The sequence below is a fragment of the Hemiscyllium ocellatum genome, unplaced genomic scaffold, assembly GCF_020745735.1.
Source record: "Hemiscyllium ocellatum isolate sHemOce1 unplaced genomic scaffold, sHemOce1.pat.X.cur. scaffold_1566_pat_ctg1, whole genome shotgun sequence".
NCBI lineage: Eukaryota > Metazoa > Chordata > Chondrichthyes > Orectolobiformes > Hemiscylliidae > Hemiscyllium > Hemiscyllium ocellatum.
This window is the reverse complement of record NW_026867811.1, coordinates 77,190-100,192: the sequence shown is the minus strand read 5'-3', so window position 1 is coordinate 100,192 and position 23,003 is coordinate 77,190. Positions and strand designations below refer to the sequence as shown.

General features: G+C 47.0%; 1 non-coding gene across 1 annotated transcript; it reads left to right on the top strand.

Annotated features, from left to right (window-relative positions):
* The first annotated feature begins 17,925 nt into the window (after positions 1–17,925).
* On the top strand, positions 17,926–17,999 carry trnan-guu (transfer RNA asparagine (anticodon GUU)). Its single transcript has one exon. It is a non-coding gene; the product is annotated as a tRNA-Asn (tRNA).
* Positions 18,000–23,003: the final 5,004 nt, after the last annotated feature.

Genomic DNA, 23,003 nt, shown 5'->3' with positions numbered 1-23,003 from the left:
ACTCAGGAACAGGACATTGTTGCCGATGTGAATATTGAGTCACAACTAATTAAAGTGGATGGCTTGAGGTATGTAGGGAAGAGGTATTGGAAATTCTGGAAAGGGTGAAAATAGTTAAGTCCCCTGGGCCTGATGGCATATATCCTAGGATTCTCTGGGAAGCAGGGGAGGGATTGCAGAGCCATTGGCCTTGATTTTTATGACTTCGTTGTCTACAGGAATAGTGCAGAAGACTGGAGGATAGCAAATGTGGTTCCCTTGTTCAAGAACGGGAGTAGGGATAACCCTAGTAACAATAGGCGGTGAGTCTCACTTCTGTTGTGGGCAAAGTCTCAGAGAGAATTGTAAGGGATAGGATTTATTAACATCTGGATAGGAATAATGTGATCAAGGATACTCAGCTTGGTTTTGTGAACAACGAAGAGCCGATGAGAAAGATGTATATAGTGTATTTAAGTAGAACAGGCACCTAATAAATCCAGTCCGCCGATTTCTCAATTATGCTTCCAAGTTGACTTCAAAAATTCGGTTTGTCCTTCCATTTTTTCATGTTTGATTTGTGAGTTTTAAAAACTTCCGCAATCTTCTGACTTGAGTATTGGAGTTGGGAAGTTACGTTGTGGCTGGACAGGACACTGGAATATTGTGGAATACTTTTGGAATATTGTGTGCCATTCTGGATTCCCTCCTATCAGAAGGATATTGTGAAATTAGAAAGGGTTCTGAAGCACCAATGTGTCCACAGAGAGGAGAGGCCCTTCTACTGCCCTGATTGCGGGAAGGCCTTTCGTGATTCCTCTGCCATGCGGACACACCAGTTGGTCCACACCCGGGACGGCTGTTCTCATGCCCTGAGTGTGAGATGGCTTTCAGCAGTTCTTCCCACCTGCTGAGACACCAGTGGGTCCACACCCAGGAGAGGCCGTTCTTCTGCCCCGAGTGCAGGAAGGGCTTTGCTCTTTCTTCTGACCTGCTGGCCCACTGGTGGGTCCACATGGGGGAGAGGTTGTTCAGTTGCTCTAAGTGCAGGAAGGCCTTCATCAAACCTCAGACCTGCATATCTTTGGACAGGACCACCCAGAGAAAGCCCACGCAGACACTGGGAGAATGTGCAAACTCCTCACAGACAGTCACCCATCTTCCGCAACTACACTGGCACCACGCCCCACCTTTTCCTCCGTTATATCGATGACTGTATCGGCGCTGCCTCGTGCTCCCACGAGGAGGCTGAACAGTTCATCAACTTTACCAACACCTTCCATCCCGACCTCAAATTCACCTGGACTGTCTCAGACTCCTCCCTCCCCTTCCTAGACCTTTCCATTTCTATCTCGGCGCGACCGACTCAACACAGATATCTACTATAAACCGACTGACTCCCACAGCTACCTGGTCTACACCTCCTCCCACCCTGCCCCCTGTAAAAACGCCATCCCATATTCCCAATTCCTTCGTCTCCGCTGCATCTGCTCCCAGGAGGACAAGTTCCAACACCGCACAGCCCACATGGCCTCCTTCTTCAAGGACCGCAGATTCCCCACAGACCTGATCGACGATGCCCTCCACCGCATCTCCTCCACTTCCCGCTCCTCCGCCCTTGAGCCCCGCCCCTTCAACCGCCACCAAGACAGAACCCCACTGTCTCTCACCTACCACCCCACCAACCTCCGTATACAGTGTAGCATCCGCTGTCATTTCCGCCACCTCCAAACGGACCCCACCACCAGGGATATATTTCCCTCCCCTCCCCTATCAGCGTTCCACAAAGACCACTGCCTTCGCGACTCCCTCGTCAGGTCCACATCCCCCACCAGCCCAACCTCCACTTCCGGCACCTTCCCCTGCATCCGCAGGAAATGCAAAACTTGCGCCCACACCTCTCCCTTACTTCTCTCCAAGGCCCCAAGGGATCCTTCCATATCCTCCACAAGTTCACCTGTACCTCCACACACATCATCTATTGCGTCCACTGCACCCGATGTGGCCTCCTCTATATTCCGCCTACTTGTGGAAGGCTTCAGGGAACACCTCTGGGACGCCCGGACCAACCAACTCAACCACCCCGTGGCTCAACACTTTAACTCTCCCTCCCACTCCACCGAGGGCATGCAGGTGCTTGGACTCCTCCATCGCCAGAACATAACAACACGACGGTTGGAGGAAGAGCGCCTCATCTTCCGCCAGGGAACCCTCCAACCACAAGGAATGAACTCAGATTTCTTCAGTTTCCACATTTCCCCTCCCCCAACATTGTCTCAATCGGTTCCCTCAACTCAGCACCGCCCTCCTAACCTGCAATCTTCTTCCTGACCTCTCCGCCCCACCCCACTCCGGCCTATCACCCTCACCTTGACCTCCTTCCACCTATCACGTCTCCATCGCCCCTCCCCCAAGTCCCTCCTCCCTACCTTTTATCTTAGCCTGCCTGGCACACTCTCCTCATTCCTGATGAAGGGCTCTGGCCCGAAACGTCGAATTTCCTGTTCCTTGGATGCTGCCTAACCTGCTGTGCTTTAACCAGCAACACATTTTCAGCTTCAATCAGCTTGATGCGATTTGAACACGCAATTTTCTGGTCTGGAGTTAGACGCGCTACCATTGTGCCACAAGCTCACAGACAGCTCAGGAACTCTATTCATGCTTAAGGGAATTGATCGCACTACAATGATTTTATGTTATGAGTAACAACGGAGATCAACAGTTCATGTCTGTTCTGTCTCTCCTCCCTCTCATTCTGTCTCTCGAAACAATTTCCAACTCCACCTCAATAAAAAGCTGAAAGAACTGTGGATGCTGTAGATCAGAAACAAAAAAAAACAGTAGTTGCCGGTGACCCTTCCATAGAATTGATGGTGATTGGGAAAACGTTAGTTTATATGCAGGAGATATTGTGGGAGGAAGGCGGATGCAGTAAATCATAAATTAGGACAGACCCTAAAGCGAGGGAAGAACTGTTGAACAGGAAAGGGAGTTGATAACGATCCGCGTGGAGGGTGAATGGAGACTGTTCGTGGCTAAGAATATGTAGTGTGTAATGACAGACTATGTGATAACAAGGCTTGGTTTGTATGGAAGGGACGAGACACTATGGAGTTCAGGCCCTAGAATTACTGAATTCGATATTGGGACCGGAGGGATGGATTGTCTCCAAGTGTAATATTCGGTGCTCTTCGTTCTGCTGGTGCTGAGCTTCGCTGGGCACTACAGAAAACCTGAGACAGAGATGTCGGCCAGGGAATAGGGTGGGGTGTGGAATTGGCAGGCAACTGGAATCTCAGGGTCTTTTTTGCGGGCAGAACGTAGATGTTCTGTGCAGCAGTCACCCAGTTTATGCTTCGTTTTCCCCATTGTAGATGAGACCACAAGGTGAGCAGCAAATGCAGTAGACTGGGTTGTGGGAAGTGCAGGTAAAGTGCCACTTTACCTGGAAGGTAAGTTTGGGCCTTTGGAGAGTGAGGAGGGTGCAGGTGAATGGGCTGGTGTCACACATTCGGCGGTTGCAGGGGAAGTGCCGTTGGACTATTGGGGTGGGAATGGGGTTGGGTTGATGGGAATGAAGGAAGATTTGACCCCAGTATAACTCCTGCCCATTTAATTATCCGCCAAATAGAGGAATTTGTTGAGTCTGTACAAGGAAATTTTCTAATTCTAAATGTGGATGTATAGACTGGCGAGGGTGCAAAACCTAAGTGTCAGCAACCATAATTCTATTAACATTAGAATCGTGATTGAAAATAATATATCCGATCTAAAAGTTGAAGTTCTAAATTGGATGAAGACTCAGGTATTAGACAAGATCTTTCAAAAGCTGATTGGGGGCAGTTGTTCGCAGGTTAAAGGACTGCTGGAAAATGGGAAGCCTTCAAATATGAGATAACAAGAGTCCAGACACAGTATGTTCCTGTTAGGGTGAAAGGAAAGGCTGGTAGGTGTAGGGAATGCTGGATGACTAGAGAAATTGAGATTTTGGTTAAGATAAAGAAGGATGCATGTATCAGGTATCGACAGAGCGATAGAGTGAATCCTTAGAGTATGAAGGCAGTACGAGCATACATAAGAGGGAAATCATGAGGGCAAAAAGGAGACATGAGATAGCTTTGGAAAATAGAGTTAAGGGTAACCCAAAGGGTTTTTTAATATATACGTTGAGGACAAAAGGATAACAAGAGAGAGAATAGGGCCCTCCACACACGGCCTTTGTGTGGAGCTGCAGGAGATGGGGGTGGGGGGCAGTGGATGCTGAACGGATATTGTGCATCAGTGTTTGCTATGGACAAGGGCATGGAAGATATAGAATGTGAGAAGTAGATGGTGACATCTTGAAAAAATGTCCATATTACAGATGAGAAATTGCTGCATATCTTGAAAAGCATAGAAGTGGATAAATCCTAAGGACCTGATCAGGAGTACACTAAAACTCGGTGGGAAACTGGGGAAGTGATTGCTGGGCCTCTCACTGAGACATTTGTATCATCAATAGTCACAGGTGAGGTGCCGGAAGGCTAGAGGTTGGCTAACATGGTGCCACTATTTAAGAAAGGTGGTAAGGAAAAGCCAGGGAACTATAGACCAGTGAGCCAGACATCCGTGAAGGGCAAGGTTTTGGAGAGAATCCTGAGAGATAGGATTTACATGTATTTGGAAAGGCAAAAATTGATTAGGGATAGCCAGCATGGCTTTATGCTTGGGAAATCATGTCTCACGAACATGATTGAGTTTTTGAAGAAGTACAATGTGGACTAATGCGGGCAGAGCGATGGACGTGATCTATATGGACTTCAGGAAGGCGTTCATCAAGGGTCCTCATGGGAGACTGGTGAGCAAGGTTTAATCGCATGGAATGCAGGGACAACTAGCCATTTGGATACAGAACTTGCTAGAAGGTAGAAGACAGAGGGTGTTGATGGAAGCTTTTGCTCCACATTTTGGTATTTTGTGCTAGTTTCTTTTTGTAATTACGAGGAGAAAGTGAGGACTGCAGGTGTTGGAGATCAGAGTTGAAAATGTGTTGCTGGAAAAGCGCAGCAGGTCAGGCAGCATCCAAGGAGCAGGAGAATCGACGTTTCGGGCATGAGCCCTTCTTCAGGAATTTTTAACTATAAACTATAAAAATTCCCTTAGTTATATATTGTGAAGTGTGAAGGCATTGTGTTCGTCCCCAAGTTCGACCTGAGGCCACCCTTCCTCCATCCCAGTCACTCTGTTGACAGCCTTCATGTTACATTTAAAACTAGGATCGATAGATTCATGATCAGTTGGGGGATGAATAGTTACAGGAAAAGGGCAGGAGAGTGCATGTGGGGAATGTCAGATCAGCCACAATTCTATTGAATGGAGAAGTCGGCTCAAGGGGTTGAATGGCATTTTCCTATTCCTATTGCTTATGGTTCCCGAGCCCTCAACTCTGATACAGTGTCCTGGCTTCAGTATGTGCCATTACTGAGAGCGCTGATGTTCCCTTGTGTAATATCAACAACTTAGCAGCTGCTGAAACCTCTTGCTCCTCTGTTACCTCTAAACACAATAACACAATATGCCAATGTGCTCAGGGGAGGCAATGGCCGCCTTTATTGTCAGCAGACTATTCACCCAAGTAATGTTCTGGGGACCTGGGTTCATAACCTGCCACAGCAGATGGTGGAATCTGAATTCAATAGAAATCTGGAATTAAAAGTCTAATGATGAAACCGTTGTGGTTTGTTGTAAAAATCTTATCTGGTTTCTGCTGTCCAAACCTGATCTGATCTGATCTACATGTGATCTCAGATCCGCTGTCAGCTGGTTGAATCTTCACTGCCCTTTCAGTCAATTCTTAAAGCTCACCTTTTTTAACTATGATGTTGCCAGAATGATTTATAGACGGCATAGGCTGGGACTTTTTTTCACTGGAGTGTAGAAGGTTGGGTGGGGAGGTTATGGAGGTTTGTTACATCATAAGGACAAAGATAAGTTGAATAACCAGGGAGTTCAAAATTTTGGAGTATATTTTTAAGATGAGCGGGAGAAGATTTAAAATGGACGAGGGCAGGGGAACCTCTTTTACATTGAAGGTATGGAATGAACTGTCAGAGGAAGTGGTGGATGCAGGTAATGTTACAATGTTTAAAATTATTTGGATAAGTACATATGAGCCAAACACAGGAGTGTGGGGTCTAATCTTCCCCAGATATTCAAAATGACAACCAGTCAGAGGGGGGACAGGGCCATGCGATTCGTTGTTGTGCGGCATGTGTGACAGCTGCAACAAAACGTCCCAACTCCTGTGCTCAATGTTCTGACCAATGAAAACAAGCATGCCAAAAGCCTTCTACATCACCCTGTCTACCCACGACTCCATTTTCTAGGAACTAAAAACCGTAACACGAGATCTCTTGGTTCAAAATGCTGCATATGAAAAAGATTTGCTGCTTGTTGGTAGACGTTAATATTTGGTGCATGTCTCTCCTCTAATTTGGTATCTTAGACTGAATGCCATCACTGATGAAGTCCAGTGTGCCAAAACCTGAACTTCAAAATCTCTCTGTTCAACTACATTCAAGGTCCTGCCATTCACCATGTAAATCCGACCTTGGTTTGACTATACAAAATGTAAGACCTCATACTTAGCTATATTAAACTCCATTTGCCAATAACTTTAAACTTATGCAATCTAGTTCTGGACTCGCCCTCCCCAGGGAAAAGACCTTTTCAATTTACCCTATCCATGCCCTCATGATTTTATAAACATCTATAAAGTCACCCCTCATCCTTCAAAACTTCTGGGAAAATGACCCCAGTCGATTCAGCCTCTTCCTGTTGCTCAAACCCTCCAACCCTGTCAGCATCCTTGTAAATGTTTTCTGAATCCTTTCAAGTTTCACAACGTCCTTCCTGTAGCAGAGAGCCCAGAAGTGCATGCAGTATTCCAACAGTGGTGTAATCAATGTCCTCTCTGAAGAGGATTTAAAAAATATAACTACAAGCAAATCAGGTTAGTTGGGCATGACTTTCACATAGCAGTTTATTTGGCTGTCTTTCATTAATCTATGTTTTTCTTCAGTTATGAGAAAATATTTTGTGGGATGTGATAATTGTGACACATCCAACATTTGCTCATTAACCCTCATGGCCCTTGGACAGAGTAGTTGTGACTACATGCTAGAAGGCAGTTGAGAGTCAACCACATTATAGTCGGTCTGGAGTCACAAGGGTGTGTGTGTGTGTGTGTGTGTGTGTGTGCACGCACGTGCATACATGCATGCAGGGTTCATGAATGATAGGTTTCCTGCCTTAAAAAAGAAAGTTTCTGGAGAAAAACAACAGTTCTGGTGGCATCTATGAAGAGACAACAGTGTTACTGCTTTGAGTCCAGTGGTCCTTCAAAACTTGACTGGATTCAAAACATCTCTCCAAAGATTCTGCCAAACCTGCAAAATTCCCAAGTAATTTTGCCTTTTGTTGCTGGTCTCCAACATCTGCAATTCATTATTTTAGTGAATAACTGTTTCCTGTTTGCAAGACCAAGAGAAACTCTCACTTCCAGATCTTACAATTAGTTGAACATAAATTCTACAGAAGCCATGATAGGATTTCAATTTGTGTTCTCAGAAGACCTTGATCTCTGGGTTGCTCAATCATTATCACAAGATCCAAGATTCAATGAAAGTGTTCTCCTGAATATTTTCCTTTATTTATTCATGGGATGTCGCACTTTGTCTCCCACTATTATTCTGGGAAACATCAACTTCACTTTCCTGCTGTTTCCCCATAATCCTCAATTCCCTTTCTGATTAAAAAAAATGTTAGTTTTGAATGCACTTAACAATCCAGGCTCAACAGCTGTCCTAAATATGCAATCCCTTATTTGCAAGTTATTCCCTCAGGTTCTAAACTCACCCACAAGGGTAACCTTTCCCACATGTAGCCTGTCACGTCTCCTCAGAATCTTGTTTGTGACAATAATGTTACCTCGAAATCTTCTAACTTCTAATAACCACAGGCCCAACCTATTCATTTCTCCGTATAAGACATTATTTCCATTCCTGATATCGTCCTGGTCAACCTTCACTAGTCTGCCTCCAATGTCAGTATATCTTCCTTAGCTAAAAGGCCCAAACCTTTTGCTTAACCTGTCGATATCCCTCTCCATGTCATCCTCACCACCTGCATTCCCATCAACTGTCTCTACTGCAGTCTTGGCAATAGTACATTCACTTCACTTATCCAAGTAATTCATATACATATTGTAAATAATTTTGGCCCCAGCACTGATCCCTGTGCCACATTGCTAGTTACACGTTGCGATCCTGAACATGCCTCTTATCCTGCTGCAATCATTGGTTAGCCAATCATGTATCCATACGGTTAGACTGTCTCCAATACCATGTGAATATCATTGGCTCTGCCAGCAAGTCTTCCCAAACTGTCCTTGAAAAAGTGGTGATGAGCTGCCTCTTAAATTGCTTCACAAATATGATGTGGTCTGTAATGAAGGTTCAGGAGCGAGTTCCAGGATTTTGATCAATAACATCGAAGCAATGCATATATGTCACAGTTGGAATGTTGTGTTCACACTTATCTCCTCTTGCTGGTTGAAGTGATGGAGTGGAAATTGCTCTTGAAGAGCCGTCACTCATAACCAAGCCAGACAGATCGATTGTGGCCAGAGACTCTGCCATTTTGACTTCTCATCAATCTACATTCTTTCCATCCAAGTTTTAGTCACATCAAACTGCCGCGCAATGCTGTTATGGCCTCAGTAAACTATAATAACGGGAAGATCGCTGGAATGATTTTCTACATCTGACTGCAATATAAATACAGATCATTATTTCCAGTTTTGGTGGAACAAAAGACATGGTATTGGTGGATAATAACAGTTAGTGCAAACACAGTTAGCCATCGATAAATATTAATCCTGTTCACTTCAATGGCCAATTTCAATTCAGAAACCAAGTGCACTCGGCTGCATGTAACATAGACAACATGACACAACGGCTCATAGGAGGAGAAATGGGACATTGGGGAGGAGTGAAATGCTTGCTTTTGGTCACCTCCACAATTGTTAGAAAAACAGGTTGAAAGGATTCTTAAAAGGTGGCTGAAGTAATGGTGTGGCATAACACTTCAGACAGCGCAAAGTGGAAGACCACTTTCTAGTGGAAGAAAAAGAATTTTCTTATTTCTGAAAGAACTGGGAAACAGAAGAGGGGATGAAATCTGACTTGGAAGCTATTTCCTATTTATAGAGGATGTTGCTTCATCACAGTCTTGGTTTAGAGCATAAGCTCTTGATCAGGAATAAAGGGTGGCCCAAGGGGACTGAGAGATAAATGGGAAGGAAGTGGGGCTGGAGGGAAGGCAGCTGGGAGTGCAATAGGTAGATGGAGGCAGCAATTGGTGCTGATAAGTCAGAGATGAGGGTGGAGCAAATAGGTGAGAAGCAAGGTGGACAGGTTTGACAGGTCAAGAGATTGGTGTCGAATTGGAAGGTTGGATCTGAGACAAGGTACGGGAGAGGAAATGAGGAAAGTGATGAAATCTACATTGATCCATGTGGTTGGAGGTTCCGAAGGCAGAAGATGAGGTATTTTTCCTACAAGCGTCGGGGAGCAAGAGTTTGGCAGTGGAGGAGGCCCAGGACTTGAATGTCCTTGGTGGAATGTGAGGGGGAGTTTAAGTGTTCAGCCACAGGGCGTTCGGTCGTTTAGTGTCAGTGACCCAGAGCTGTTCCCTTGTTGGGCTTGTTGGCATCCAGTGTCCCCAATGTGGATGAGACCATATTGCGAGCAATGGCCATTAACTTATGAATAGATTGCATAAATCTTAGCCTGCCAGAGTTATTTTCTTTCATTAAATTAAAGAAAAATTTAATTAAATTGTGTGACTGCATGAAACGGTTTGTTGGTCAGATTTGAATCATCACAGCCAAATGAGATAATGCCATGAATATCAGCAAACAAGCCTGAATCAGGACACTATTTCAACGAGCCATACGCACTGCAGCAGCCAGTTACTACGAAGACCAACAAGTTACTGTACAGCACATTTAAGGAGAATGGGTAGCCAAAAGATCAATTGAAAACTGCTTCCCTGAGCGGGAATCGAACCCGGGCCGCGGCGGTGAAAGCGCCGAATCCTAACCACTATACCACCAGGGGATGAGATGCAAGAGCTGTTGACAGCAATACTATAAATTTCTTCCCTGCCGGAAATCGAATGGGCAGCGGTATATCTAAAAGCATATTGTTAAAGTTTGAACATTGCGAGTGTTGAAATTGTGTGAGTCTGAGCGAAATCACAGTTCGAAAAACGGAATGTGGGAACTTCGACAGAGTTTATACGATTTGCACGTCGGAGATATGTCTGCGGGTGCGTGATGGGAGCATAACCCAGGAGGGAAACTATCTGTCCCATTCACTCAATGTCATCTTTAGCAGCTTTCCCGTATGACGGCGCACTGTTCAGCACCTCGTCTTCTGATCTGCTTTCAAAGATCTTCGACATAATTATTTCACATTGATATACTGGCCCAATGTGCACAGGTGAGATGGCACACTCGTGGAGGTCTGCGGGGTCTTCTCCTTTTCTGTGTATCCTATGTTGAGGAGGGCAATGCTTGTCACTGGTCACTCCGGTGTCAGAGAAAAGTTTAGAAACAAAACGGTTGAATTTTCTGCCGGTAGAGAGGGCCCGGTTCCTGGGGACGGGCAAACAGCAGCAGGGAGACTGAATGAGAAGCAGCTGTTCGGGAAACTCTTTGCCGCTTGCAATTCTGAGAGCAATGTCAAATGTATTTCACACTGAGCAAGACTCAGTGGTTCAAGAGTTAGGGCGGGGATGGATGGGGGTTCGATGTGTCGCTCGTTGGTCTCGGGATATGATTCTCCCTTTGGGTCTTTTTCTACACAGACTTGCGAGAGATCCCGGACGAGCCCGCGTTTCATGGCTTGTACCAAAATGCTTTCAAAAATTTCACAAAAAGTACCTTCGTTAAACGAGATTGGGCTCCTTGGAGTACGGGTGGTGCAGAAAGCAAGGAAGTGAAATGATTGGAGATAGCGTTAAACAGGTTGACGTGAGTGGTGCGATGTTTGAGGAATGTCAGTGATAAAGCTAGATTAGAAAATGCGAACAGCTCTCCTCGGAGAACGGAAGTTTGAAATCTGGCCTGAAGGAACTTTACCAAGTCATGCGGGGTCTCGACAGAGAAAGTAATGTCGTCAAAATGCTCCCACGCCTGAAAGGATCGGCTGGGTTTTAAAGTCTTGAGGAAAAGAACTAAAAGTGACATTAGGAAGAATGCTTTTGTACAGGGAGTGGTTGGGGTCAGAAAATCCCGATCTGACATTTACACAGAGGCATAGACGCAAAAGGGAAATTGGTGGTCATGTTTAAAGCAACAATGTGTAGAATTACATGGAGAAGGCAAGAGAATGATACGAATAGACAGGCACATTTACTTACTGTTTCGAACCAGCAGAGCGAAGGTGGGCCGCATGGCCTCAGTTTGCGCTGTCACGGATTTCGTGATTCTGAGTGAAATCGGAGTTGGACCAACAGAATGGAGGAAATTTGACAACGGATATATTCTGCCCAACAGGATACTCCATCACAGCAATGAAGGTGTTTTGACATCATTGTCGAAGGCTCATGACACAATGCAGATTCAAAACTGAGGATTCATTTGAATCACTGAGTAATTTGTTTACAGTTATTCAGTTGAGGTGAGCGGAGTTGCGCATTGGGAGCCACTCCAGTTGATCTGTCGAAGCCGTTTTCTCCTGTGTGATAGTCCCACCAGCACTCCAATTTGCTGCGCTTCCAGTCAGTAGATACAGATTACTGTCCCATACTGATACATGGGCTTGTGAAGGTCTGAGTGCTCTTCTCCTGTTCTCTGTCGGCCTCCTATGATCCGAATAATCAAACTTCTCTTCTCCGAGAGTAGGAATAAACTGGTGAAGGTGAAACATATCAGTTGCGGTGTGTCCCATGTGCAGGAGGCCCTGCAGTAATTCACCACGCTGTTTCACACAGCAGCATCCTCTCGGTGAATTACACTTGGCAAAAAAATCGATTGAACCAAATCAGTGTCCGCCACAGTATTTTAGTGACACCGTTTATAAAATTCAGGCTCACCGTTAATGTGGGGAGGGGCGTCAGACTGTAGTTTCCGCTCCTTATGTTGAATAAAGATAATTTTAACTGTGTCCAGTGAGAGGAAGAATTTGCTGTGGTGGGAAACATTTCTATCTGAACTCGCTGTCACTCTGCTGCAACAGGAGGAGCTGGGACCACCTGATAGATTGAAATATAAAGATGGGAGGTTATGGATTATACTGTAAAACTGTCGGTATAATGTAATTCACACCGCGCTGTCACCAACTGACCGAAGAGGCTGTGTTTAAATCCCGTGATGAACAGTTATGTGTTTACTTCTCAGATTGGGGAGAGCTGAGCATTTTAACCAAACACTGGGCACACCACCTCCCTGACACAGTGTTCACAAATCAAACTGACAGCAAAGCTTCACGTGTGATCGGAAGTTTCCGCAAAGGAGACTTAGCTCAGCAAATGGACGGAGGGAAACACAATCCTTCCTTGAAGGTGAAATGTAAGAAGCCGCTTTTTAGTGAGCCTGACGTGATTTGATCTGGAGTCAGACGCGCTACCGTTGCGCCACAAGCTCACGGGGCACTGGCCGCTTCTATTCATACTTAAGGGAAGTGATCGCACTGCAATGATTTTCCGTGATGAGTAACAACGGAGATCAACAGTTCATGTCTGTTCTGTTTTCCCCCTCTCTTTCTGTCTCTCGAAACAATTTCCAACTCTCTCTCAATGAAAATCTGAAAGAATTGCGGATGCTGTATATCAGAAACAAAAAACAGGAGTTGCATGTGACCCTTCCCCAGAACTGATGGTGATTGGGAAAATGTCGGTTTATATGCAGGAGATATGGTGGGAGGAATCAAGGACAATGGAAATGAAATGTCAAGGCTACATGAGAGAAACAAACCAGTAAAGTTGCTGAATGACTTTCTGCTGTCCTATTCGATTAAAAAGATGACAAGAAATACAGAATATAACTTCAGTGCTCGAATAGAATGTGAAAAACAATAGCCACAAAGCTTTTATAACAGTGAATAATGTCAAATATACACCATATGAAGCAACATATGTCTACATTTAAATCAACGGGCCAATCCGTTAGATTCTGCTCCATCCCATGAGTAATTACACTTTTAATTCTGAACATGAGGAAAGTATCAATGTTTTCCAAAATGCAAATTGTATCCACTGTCTCCCGTCAATAAATATCTCTGAGAACATCGGAGTCAAGTCACAGCGCTGCCAGATGAAGGGGAAGCTGAAACAGCCTCACACGCTGCTCACGGGCACATTTTACTTTCCCAACTCAACGCCTCAACCACTGCGGCTCCTGGGAGTGGAAAGGAAACAATCACCAAAACCCAGTCTTAGTTTTGTGAATCTTCAGAAAATAAGCAAACCTTCATCCCTTCGGATTTTCTATCCTGGGCTAACAGGGATGGGATTTGTCACTCTTTTGTCGGATATTGCAAATGGATGTTTTGCAGAAAAGCTCCGCAATGCAATCTGATTAATCAGGATCTGGATGTTTTCGGTCTTTGAATGTAAGTTGTTGTGCTCCAGAACTTTGTTGTTCACAGTTTATAATATTAATCTTCCCAGTCCCCTGTATCACTTGTCGAAAATGTTTAATTTGCGTCTTGTAATCCTTTCACTGTCTGCTACTTAGTGCTTTACCTAAGTTATCTTGACCTTGCATACCTGAAGCCTCAAGCTAATTTCACGAGAAACATTCTCCAGTTCAAAAGCCAACTGTTAGTGATGGCTCCTTTTCTTGTACCGTATCCAATTTCAGATCGATGTTGTTAATGTCCCTTTTATTAGAGTAAAAAATGAGGTCTGCAGATGCTGGAGATCACAGCTGAAAATGTGTTGCTGGTTAAAGCACAGCAGGTTAGGCAGCATCTCAGGAATAGGGAATTCGACGTTTCGAGCATAAGCCCTTCATCAGGAATGAGAGAGAGTAGCCAAGCAGGCTAAGATAAAAGGTAGGGAGGAGGGACTTGGGGGAGGGCGATGGAGGTGGGATAGGTGGAAGGAGGTCAAGGTGAGGGTGATAGGCTGGAGTGGGGTGGGGGCGGAGAGGTCAGTAAGGAGATTGCAGGTAGGAGGGCGGTGCTGAGTTGAGGGAACCGACTGAGACAAGGTGGGAGGAGGGGAAATGAGGAAACTGGAGTAATCTGAATTCATACCTTGTGGTTGGAGGGTTCCCAGGCGGAAGATGAGGCGCTCCTCCTCCAGCCGTCGTATTGTTATGTTCTGCCGGTGGAGGAGTCCAAGGACCCGCATGTCCTCGGTGGAGTGGGAGGGAGAGTTAAACTGTTGAGCCGCGGGGTGGTTGGGTAGGTTGGTCCGGGTGGCCCAGAGGTGTTCTCTGAAGCGTTCCGCAAGTAAGCGGCCCATCTCCCCAATATAGAGGAGGCCACATCGGGTGCAGCGGATGCAATAGATGATGTGTGTGGAGGTACAGGTGAACTTGTGGCGGATATGGAAGGATCCTTTGGGGCCTTGGAGGGAAGTGAGTGTGGAGGTGTGGCGCAAGTTTTACATTTCCTGCGGTTGCAGGGGAGGTGCCTGGGGTGGAGGTAGGGTTGGTGGGGGGTGTGGATCTGACGCGGGAGTCATGAAGGGAGTGGTCCTTGCAGAACGCTGATAGGGGAGGGGAGGGAAATATATTCTTGGTGGTGGGGTCCGTTTGGAGGTGGCGGAAATGACGGCGGATGATACGTTGTATGCGGAGGTTGGTAGGGTGGTAGGTGAGAATCAGTGGGGTTCTGTCTTGGTGGCGGTTGGAGGAGCGGGGCTCAAGGGCGGAGGAGCGGAAAGTGGAGGAGATGCGATGGAGGGCATCGTCGATCACGTCTAGGGGGAATCTGCGGTCCTTGAAGAAGGAGGCCATCTGGGCTGTGCGGTGTTGGAACTGGTCCTCCTGGGAGCAGATGCGGCGTAGACGAAGGAATTGGGAATATGGGATGGAGTTTTTGCAGGGGGCAGGGTGGGAGGAGGTGTAGTCCAGGTAGCTGTGGGAGTCAGTCGGTTATCGCCCGAGATAGAGATGGAAAGGTCTAGGAAGGGGAGGGAGGAGTCTGAGACAGTCCAGGTGAATTTCAGGTCGGGATGGAAGGTGTTGGTAAAGTTGATGAACTGTTCAACCTCCTCGTGGGAGCACGAGGCAGCGCCGATACAGTCATCGATGTAGCGGAGGAAAAGGTGGGAGGTGGTGCCAGTGTAGTTGCGGAAGATCGACTGTTCCACATATCCTACGAAGAGGCTACCTGGACTACACCTCCTCCCACCCTGCCCCCTGCAAAAACTCCATCCCATATTCCCAATTCCTTCATCTCCGCCGCATCTGCTCCCAGGAGGACCAGTTCCAACACCGCACAGCCCAGATGGCCTCCTTCTTCAAGGACCGCAGATTCCCCCCAGACGTGATCGACGATGCCCTCCACCGCATCTCCTCCACTTCCCGCTCCTCCGCCCTTGAGCCCCGCTCCTCCCACCCCCACTGGTTCTCACCTACCACCCCACCAACCTCCACATACAACGTATCATCCGCCGTCATTTCCGCCACCTCCAAACGGACCCCACCACCAAGGATATATTTCCCTCCCCTCCCCTATCAGCGTTCCGCAAGGACCACTCCCTTCGTGACTCCCTCGTCAGATCCCCCCCCCCCCACCAACCCAACCTCCACCCGATGTGGCCTCCTCTATATTGGGGAGACAGGCCGCTTACTTGCGGAACGCTTCAGAGAAACACCTCTGGGCCGCCCGGACCAACCAACCCAACCACCCCGCGGCTCAACACTTTAACTCTCCCTCCCACTCCACCGAGGACATGCAGGTCCTTGGACTCCTCCACCAGCAGAACATAACAACACGACGGCTGGAGGAGGAGCGCCTCATCTTCCGCCTGGGAACCCTCCAACCACAAGGTATGAATTCAGATTTCTCCAGTTTCCTCATTTCCCCTCCCCCCCTTGTCTCAGTCGGTTCCCTCAACTCAGCACCGCCCTCCTAACCTGCAATCTCCTTACTGACCTCTCCGCCCCCCCCCCACTCCGGCCTATCACCCTCACCTTGACCTCCTTCCACCTATCCCACCTCCATCGCCCCTCCCCCAAGTCCCTCCTCCCTACCTTTTATCTTAGCCTGCTTGGCTACTCTCTCTCATTCCTGATGAAGGGCTTATGCTCGAAACGTCGAATTCCCTCTTCCTGAGATGCTGCCTAACCTGCTGTGCTTTAACCAGCAACACATTTCAGAATGTCCCTTTTATTTCTTCAGATCCACGTTTCGCTCACAGGGCATGAACAGAACTGTCACCAAATACATTTACCAATCTACGTTCATTCTATCGTTTGTATTAGCATTTTCAACATTTCTCATCAAAATAACTCGAGAGACTTTCATCACCATTTTCTGTGAACAGTTCTACATTAGCTTTGCTGAATGAACCCCAAATTTCTTGAAGTGGCTCATTATTTTCGGCCCTGATTATTCATCTCTCTACGGACGGAAATGGATCCTTCCCACCCGCTCTGTCCCTCATCAATGTGTGTAATTCAATTCAATCTCCCATCAGCCTCCTCTGTCCTGATCAAATCCAGGGGAACAGGATACGTGGGGCTATGGCGCGGACAGGACAAGTCCAGTACTCACCTTCCTGTTAGAGCAATTTCATGAGAAATTTTTGACCACAACTTCGGGAGTGTAGTTGTGGCCGAACATTTAAAGTGCTGGCGTGGAGATCCTTTGGGGCTCCCCCACCCAGGGTGGTAACCTGCTGACTATGCTTTCTTCGCTGGCGATTTTAAATGACTTCCTGTTGGTTGCATTATCGCTCAAACTTCACAAAACCCGTCTCAATAAAGTCCCGTTTTCTCATGTCTGGGAATTGATTTCCATGCAGGAAACTCGTGTTCGGAACAAACAGCGTGCCAGACTCAAAACGTCAGCTCTGTTTACCTTTCCACAGATGATGCACGACCTGTTGGCTTTCTGCAGTATTCTCTGTGTTTATTAGGCACAAGTGCTGCTTTTCATTCAAGAACTTCAATTCCTGTCCTCTGGTAACTGACTCTGGTCAGTGGCAATTGGTTCTTCTGATCATTAATCTGCCCATTCCCACCGCTTCTTCTCCCATCATTACCAACAGCCCCAGGAAATCTCCAGTTAAACTTCTTTGCTCCAAAGCGAACATTCCCAACCTTGGGAATGTCTCCCCACATTGGAAATTCCTCATCCTGGAAATGAAGCATGGCGTACACTTGGGAAGAGATTTTGGCAAAATATTGTCAGTTAGGAAATGGAAAAATGTTCATGAAGCAAAACAGAAATCCCAGTCTCCAGCTTTGTGAAACTTTAGAAACTCTTTGGGAAGCGGATTTAGATGAGAATGAAAGATGAACCGTCCGGCTGAGCAGAGACAGCCCAGACACCGTCCCCGTGTTGAAGAGGCCGGGAGATTGACTCTGATGTTCTCGTGACATGAACTGATCTGAGACATTGAAAGAATTGTCGTTCGTGCACATCAGGAATTCAAACCCCTTCTCGCCTCCGAGCCAATGAGGGAACTCGGGAACAGGCAAAACACTGAAAGGCTCGAAGGGCGACGGTCCCGGAGGAAGAAAACTAGTTCCTCGTGACATGGATGTGTCTGCAGAGGGTGTGATCAGACTGTCCCCGGTGTCTCCACAATGAATGTCCCAGGCATTATTCAGGAAAAGTAAAAGTGATAGACGACAATTGTAATTCTAGGCGGGGCAGGCTGAATTATGAATTCACTAATAGCCTCCCCTAAGTGATGGTGCCGTCCTGGACACCGCCTGTCTCTGTGGCGCAATTGGTCAGCGCGTTCGGCTGTTAACTGAAAGGTTGGTGGTTCAAACCCACCCAGGGACGCTTAGTTTTTTCCTCTTCCTTGGCTTCGCGACTGTGTGCACTTTAATGGGGTCAGCAAAATGTTATCCGAGCGGAAACCTTCTCCACAATGGGGTTTCTGAATTGTATTATTGTCTAACGTAAGCGACTGCGGATGCTGAGAACCCGAGACAAAAAAGAGAAACTCGGCAGGTTTGACAGCACCTGTCGTAGAAAACGGAATTCTGAAATGCTGTGTCTGATTCTCTTTCCACAGGATGTTGCCTGACCTTCTCCGTTCCTCCTGAAATTTCTAGATTTGTTTTTAACTGAAAGTTCATTTCATCTTTTGCGATGAAACACCTAGACTCGCCGTGTGCAGATATTTAACCCTTTCGAATCACTGAAGTGAATGGATTCAAACAAACTCTGCGATGATTCACGCTTTCTCAGCTCCGCAGGCAGACAGATCTGGGAAGTGAAGCTGTCAGTGTAGTTCTGTATTCGTGGGCTGAGTGGTTAATGCGATGGACTTGAAACCCATTGCCGTTTCCCCACGCAGGTGTGACCCCTGCCGACTACAAAATGAGAAATGTCGTCGAAAAGAAAGGGAGCTTGCTCCCCGGCTTCTTCTTTAAGGTTCAAGTCAGTGGCGTGGGAAAACTATTTCACTCACATTGGGACTGGTGGAATCTGCAACCCACTGCCTGTTCGGGGGAACAAGCAGATACCCGCAGAGCTTCTTTTGTCGTGTCGAACAGGTTGACGTGAGCTGTGCGGTGTTTCGGGAATGTCAGCAATGAAGGTAGATTGGAAAACTGGGACAGCTCTCTCGGAGAACCGAAGTTTTCCAAGTCATGAGGGACCTAGAAACAGGAAATAATGTGAAAATGTTCCCACACCTGAAAGGTCCACAACGATTCGGCAGAATTTTAAGGTCACCAGGAAAACAAGTAAAAGTGACAGGAGGAAGAACGTTTTCGTACAGGGAGTGGTTAGTGTCAGTAAGTCCCTGTCGGACATTGACAAAGAGGAAGATTCAATGAACACAAAGGGAATTCGGTGGTCACGTTCAGATGTGCAGATTTACGCTGAGAATGCGAGAGAATGAAACGAATAGACACACGTTGACTGAAGTATAGAACCAGCAGAGCGAAGGTGGGCCGCATGGCCTCCGTCTGCGCTGCGACACATGTTGTGATTCAGCGTGAAATCACAGTTCGACCAACAGAATGTGGGAATTTAGTAAAAACGTTTCTATTTGCACAGCCTCCGTACGTCTGCGAAACAGCATATTACACGACAGCAGCGGAGGTCTTTGACATCAGTCTCGAACGTGCGAGCGCGTGCCAGATGAAAAGCTGAAGTGCTCTGTGTACAGAGGTCAGAGCGTGGCAGCAGAGTGGCGCAGCGGGAGCGTGCTGGGCCCATAACCCAGAGGTCGTTGGATCGAAACCATCCTCTGCTATTATTCGATGTCACCTCGAGCTGATTTCCTTTGGATCGGTGCTCTCTTCTGCCAGCTGCATACCCAAATGGCATGGAGCATATCGATGCACTCGCCAAATCCACTCCATGCAAGGAGCGTGGTTTTAGAGGTCTTCAGTGGCATTCTGTTGTTCGGTGGTTTTTATTCTGAACTGGATCACAAAACCAGTTCTCTGCGATGCCAATCAGCTGGTCAAGTTGAAACAAATGTCTTGCGGTTTCGTCCATTCCCTGCAGTAATTCGCTACCCTGGTTCAGACGTGAATGACAAGCATGTCAAAAACCGCATCACGACTCAGACACAGTTCCCCCACGATTAGGACGGATCCCACCGATTGTGAATAACCTCAGAGAGAGAGAGAGAGAGACAGGCAATCGGCGTGGATTCGATGGGTTGAACGGCTTGTGTCTACGCGAGAATGGTGCTACGTGTTTATGGCGTCCCACTGCCTGTCTCTGGGACAGAGAGGCTGAGGGAGCAAAACTGGTTCATTTTTAACCGTCCCTTCCCTGTTGGACTGCCTGCAGTCCCTCAGCTCAGGGCCGTGGGGAGGACTCTCAGTGAGTGAAGGTTTCACTCCGATTCTCTTCATCTGCGACACTTGGGGCTCTCAAAAAGCGATGAAACGAGGTTGGGCTGTCTGGTGTACGAACGAGGCTGAAAACACGGAAGTGAAATGGTTGGAGATGGTGTTGAACAGGTTGACGTGAGCAGTGCGGTGTTTGAGGAATGTCAGCAATGAAGGTAGTTTGCAAAATTGGGTCAGCTCTCCTCGGAGAACCGAAGTTTTCTAAGTCATGTGGGACCGAGAAAAAGGAAGATAAAATGACATTATAAAGGACGTTTTCGTGCAGAGTGGTTCGGGTCAGATTTACACAGTTGCGCTGGCTCCCTTGTGGAGCTCTGAGTTGTTTCGTGCTCTTCTGTCGGTTTGTTCTGACCTCAAGTGAAACCTCTTCTCTCAGATGGTAATGAACTGGTGAAGTTGAAACACATGACTTGCTGTTTTTGTCCATTTCCTGCGGTAAAGTAACAGACGCCGTGTAACAAAATACTTTCTGCAGGATTGCTGTGTCAAGGCAAATTCTGAACACCAAACAGGCTGCACAAGAAGGCACTCGTATCAATTTACCTGAGGGAAGACTCTCCGGTGTCCATTTCTGTCTGCCCCGATAGCACATCACCTTGCCATTTCTCCGATAACAGACCTTTGGAACAAGTTCAATGTTGCCATTTGATGCATTCGTGTCAATGACGTCTCCTCCCCCATGTGATAGTGAGAGAGAGCAGAAGAGCGAATGGGCTCTGCCTTCCATCAGCACAGCTTGCAAGTAGAAACAAAATGGATCAATTATCCGCTAGTGGAGAGAGCCCGGTCCCTGGGGACGGGACAAACAGCAGTGTTCTGGGAACAGGGAGACAGATTGAGAAGCAGATGTTCTTGAAACTCGTTGCTGTTTGAAATTCTGGGAGCAATGTACAATGTATTTCGTGCTGAGCAAGTCTCAGCTGCTTCTGGAGCTGGCTGCGCCCATGGCATGTGGCTCGTTGGTCTCAGGGTATGAACAGGTTGACGTGAATGGTGCCGTGCCTGAGGAGTGTCAACAATGAAGGTAGATTGGAAAGTTGGGACAGATCTCCTTGGATCTGTGGTTCTGTGGAGGAGGAGGATCATAAGACACAGAATATAGAATAAAAGATTATAGTGTCATGCAACATAAATGATATATTGAAGAAACCTAGATTGCTGTAGAGTCTTTCATCTTTTAAAACGGGTTGTAGATTTCGATTCATTAATCTGTAAATCCCAGAACTTTTTAAAAGTCACATTCTCCAGGTAACCTAAGGTTCAATAAAAGGTGGTGACACCTCAGGTCAGACAATGCATGAAAGCTGTGAGGGTAGGGTCTGTCTGCATCCTTATCTTGAGTGAGACTGGTTCTACTTCCAAATATATAATCCTGCAAACGCAGATTCACCCAAAGACTTCTATATGTGAGTGCATGCATGAGAGAGAGTGGGTGAGTTTGCGAGTGCATGCTGGATATGATGTGTGTGTGTGATGGAATATAAGCATGTGAGATGGTGTGTGCGTGGGTTTGAGTGTGGGGATGTATTACTGTGTGTCTGAGAGAGAGCAGGTCTATCAGTGAGGGTCTGCACGAGCGTGCGAGTATGTAAGAGAGTGTGCTTATGTGTGTGAGAGTGTATTGTGTAGGTGGGTCTCCTGTAGTGTGACATGTACCCAGCGTCTCGGCTGAGGCCATCCTCATGTGTTCTAAACTTGGCTATCAGCCTCTGCTCGACCACTAGATCAAAGAGGGCTGAGGCACGAGAAAGGACCGGCGGGGGCACTGGTGGTGGTGGAGAAGGGAGAGAAATGGAGAGGGGCAGAGGTTGGGGAGTAGAGAATGACCGGGGTTCAGAGGGTTGGGGAGAGAATCGGGGTGCAGTGTGAAAAGGGGAGAAAGGGCAGGGGGGCAGTGGGTGGGGAGAAAATGGACAAGGGGCAGAATGTGAAGCGAGAGACAGCACAAATCTCACCTTCCCCAGGACTGGTGTCAGTGTCCCACGAACTGGAACCCACTCGTCCCATAGCAGATTTAAGGCAATCCTTTTTCAATATAAGCATGGCTAAGGCATATCATCCCTGCAGGCCATCACATCGACCTTCCCAACAGCATCCCACCCAGACCCACTCGATTAAGCCAGTTCCCCATGGCTATTTTCTGATGAAAGGGTTTTGCCCAAAACATCGAATATCCTGCTCCTCAGATGCTGCCTGACCTGCTGTGCTTTTCCAGCACACAGTCTCGACCCTAATCTCCAGCATCTGCAGTCCTCACCTTCGCACTGTAAGGGATGTATGTTATATTCTTAGTCTTTTAAATCTTTTAAAATCTTTTCCCCTCACCCTAAACCTATACCCTGTAGTTTTGGAATACCTCTACCCTGGGGAAAGGACAGAAACATTGAGCAGCCAGACAAAATGCAAAAGGAATAACATGTCAAGGCGCAGGGAAAAAAACATTTCGACAAAAAATTGCTTTGGTATTTTTCTCTCGTATTCGCAGTTGGACACTTAAAATTTGTCATGATGTGGAGGTGCCCGTGATGGACTGGGGTGTACGAGGTTAAAAATCACACAACAGCAAGTTACAGTCCAATCGGCTTGTTTGGAAGCACTAGCTTTCGGAGCGCCGCTCCTTCATCAGGCGGGTGTGGAGTATAAGATCATAAATTCTGTGTCTTACGATCTTACACTCCACAATCACCCGGTGAAGGAGCAGCGCTCTGAAAGCTAGTGCTTCCAAATCAGTCTGTTGGACTATAACCAGGTGTTTTGTGATTTTTAACTTTAAAATTTGGAACAACTTCCTGCATACTGAGCATGCTCCGCGGTGTCAGCAAGCACTGCGCATGACCGCCGGTGTCAGCAAAACACTGCGCATATTCCTTGGTGCCCGCAGAAACTGTGCGTCAGCTCCTTTCCATTCACCAATGAAGAACCTTGGAGGACCGGAAAGAGACTGGTCCTCCTGCCAATCAGAGCCGGC